We start from the raw sequence: 3,264 nt of genomic DNA, 5'->3' as shown, positions 1-3,264 counted from the left end.
TTAACTTGGCAACTTAGCCTGACTCCGGAGAAGATCCTTTGCTGCAGTGCTTAACAAAAAAAAAAAGGGGGGGGGGGGGGGGGAAGAAGAAAAAAAAAAAAGGCAGCCAGGTTGCATTTGTGTGTCTGGTAAAGGGATTGCAGAGGCTCCTAAATATCCTGCTTAAAAGATGTACTCTCAGCTTCTGCTCTACTTTCTCACTTGATAAAGGCTCTGAACTGCTGGCGCGGGTTTCAGTGTGAAAGCGGCCGGCCAGCCCCGGTTCACACCAGCCACTGGCCAGCAGACTACCCTTCATGTTCTGACCTATAGCCAAGGTGAGGTTTCCACTTGGGGTTTTCGGTGAGAAGAAAGAAGAGCTGTGAGTAAGTAGCTGCCACCAAGGGTGACTTCTGGAGGTGGATGCGGCCCCCAAGATGATGGACAGCTTAAGGAAGTGCTTACATAGTCAAGTGTCAGTTGTATTTTTTGTCACTTTTCTAAGTTAAATTACTTTTTTTTTTTTTTTTTTTTAAGAGTACATAGTTACTAGATGCAAAATAGTGGATGTATAGTGAAGAGAGACTGGTTTCTCTGGGGTCAGATATTGTGAGTTCAGCTTTCTATTACACAGCACAAGCAGGGAAAGAAAGCGGTGAAGATTAAGAGTAGATAAGATTTCATTGTCATTGTTTGTGTTTTAATCATACATTGTTATTTCTGTAACATTTTGTGACAGATTTAACCTGACTTTCCCTTCTTTTTTATCATGGACTTTAAAAACATGCTGCTTTCTTTGACTTTAGGAATTAATAGTATAGCTCTACACTGTAGAACTTGGCATCACACTGCCTACAGGAATGGTAAACACAAATAAGATTTCATCAAGTTGGTTTTGGTTTTTTTGTTTTTGTATGGACCCAGCTAAGAATTTGAAGAAAGATCTGTTGCCAGAAACTGACTTGTGGAGCTTTTGTGATTTATGGAACAATAAAAGAAAAATAGCTTTTAGACAGTGGTGTCATAAGGTAGCAGGTAAAGAGTTCTTGTGTGCATATGTATCCAAGCAGGTCTCAGACAAGAATAAAAAAATACTGCTTTTTGTGTAATGTGTCATTTAATAAGAGTCTTTGTGACTGCAGTTAAAATTAATGTCTTTGCTGGCATGTGATTAGTAAGTTAGGTTTTCTGTCTTAGCTAAAAGATTGAGTGAAGAGTTCACTCCTTTTTCTTATTTTTGTTTTTCATTTTTATCCATTTCAGTTTAGTTTTAGTCTGGTGAACCAATAGTAGCTTTCACTGTTCAATGGAGTATTTTGTGCCTCCTGAAGGAATTGTCTAAATAGTCTGCTAGCAAAGGCTCAACCTCAGAAGGGAAAGCAGAGGCAGAAAAAGTGAGGCACTGAATACCCCTACATGCGTCAAAGCCAGCTGCTGTCTTGATGAACAAGATTTGCTTAACAGCAAATCATCAAACATGGAAAATTTGCTTTCAAATTTAAAAAGCCAACCAAACCTATATAACACTAGATTTATCTTCTTTTTTTTTTTTTTTTTTTTTTCAACTTACTTGCTCAGGTTTGTTGTGGGGTAAGGGGGTTTTTTTGGCATTGGAAATGAAATCGGTTTTCTGAAGGAAAAACTGGAGAAATTAAAGATGTTTAAAAGATGTTAGCTGAGGAGCTCCAAAAGGGCTCAGTGAACTGACCAGCACTTCCAGTCCCATCCCCTCCCGTCCCCTCCCGTCCCCCCTCCCTGTTTCTGTAGGTTCAGCAGTAAAAACCTATTGAAATGTGAGATTACCCAACTGAAGCAATCAGTCTGAAATGATTAAGGAAGAGGACTATTCTGTTCTTCAGATGACCAAAAGCCATCTTGTTCAGAGTTCCTTATCTTCAAGCTGCTATTTCACAACTGTTTCTGTCTTTCTAAGTTCGTATTTCCTGTTAAAATCTGAGAGTGCTTTACCTCATATGTAAGTTTGAATTAGAAACCATCACCAGTACTTACAAAAAGTGGGGTCTGTCTTACCCCTAAGAATATGTTGAGATTTTTGTAAAGGAAAAAGTGTTTGTTTATTTCTTCAGTAATGTAGCAGATTATGTGTCAAGCCCAGGGTGAAATTTTGTTTGCTGAACTTATCTTAGACCTCAGGAGGGGAGGAAGGTTCCGTTTAAAGGTCAAAGTGTTTCAGGGTTTCAATTCAGTATATTTTTTACCTTTAAAGTTTTCCCTTACCCCACCCAGACCTCGGACCTTAGAAGCTTTTTAGATGTCTTACACGTGTTCATCTAGTATGGAAATTTTTGAAACAACTCTACGTCAAATCCCAGAATAGTTAAATACCCACGTAGGTATTACCATCCACTGGGCACAAACATCGCTCTGGGAAGAAATTCAGTGTTTGAGGTTTGGGGAGAATGCTGGAGCTGACAAAATTCAGATGCTAATGATAATTAATTTATGTAGTGGCAAAGATAGGTGCACTGCCCGGTGCTTTACTGGCAGATAAGATCTGGTTTCTGCTTCAGTGAGTTTACAATCTGAGGCCCTGGTTTTGCAAATAGTTATGCACATGAGTTATGCCACCGAGTGTAGTGACACTACTCATGCATGTGAAGTTACTCACCTGCAGTGAGCCCATCTGTGTACAGTTTCAACTACATTAGCTTTTCAATTGATTTCACGGTGAGTCAGTAATTCTCTGGTGTGATAATTGAAGTTACTAAATGAGCTCTCCAAGCCAGAAGTTAAAAGAAAATACAGGAGTCACCTTTCCGTAAGGGAATTGAAACCTGAGATTTTTCTGGAAAATTTTTTAGGATGCAAACAATCCATGTTAGATCTGGCACTTCCATGTCATACTGGCTTAAATTATGTCTATTTGCTTACAAATCACACAGGAGAAAAAAAAAATCACCTGGTAATTGGAAGGGAAAAGTGTTATTCTCCTCCCTCATTTGTCGTGATGCTGATCTTGGGGCCGCATTAAGAGTGTTTCCAGTGACATTACTTTCAAGTCTGGGAAAATTTAATCAGCAGAGGCCTTGGTAGCTGTAAATTTGTGGCAGCAGTCCCTAATTCATCTTGTGATTCTATGACAGGCTCTGAATTGCCCGTATTTGGCCAGGGATCACCTCAGTGGACAGTTAATGAAAGAGTAGAGGGAACTTGAAGGTCAGTCACACTGAATTCTTTTTCCTTCCTGGATGTGTCTTTTTTATTGCAACCTATCTTTCTTTGTATAATTTATAAAACAAAGCCCCTTTTTTTTTTTTTTTTTGT

Source organism: Calidris pugnax, unplaced genomic scaffold (genome assembly GCF_001431845.1).
Source record: "Calidris pugnax isolate Ruff unplaced genomic scaffold, ASM143184v1 scaffold219, whole genome shotgun sequence".
In the NCBI taxonomy this organism is placed as follows: Eukaryota; Metazoa; Chordata; class Aves; order Charadriiformes; family Scolopacidae; genus Calidris; species Calidris pugnax.
This window is presented reverse-complemented; position numbering follows the sequence as displayed.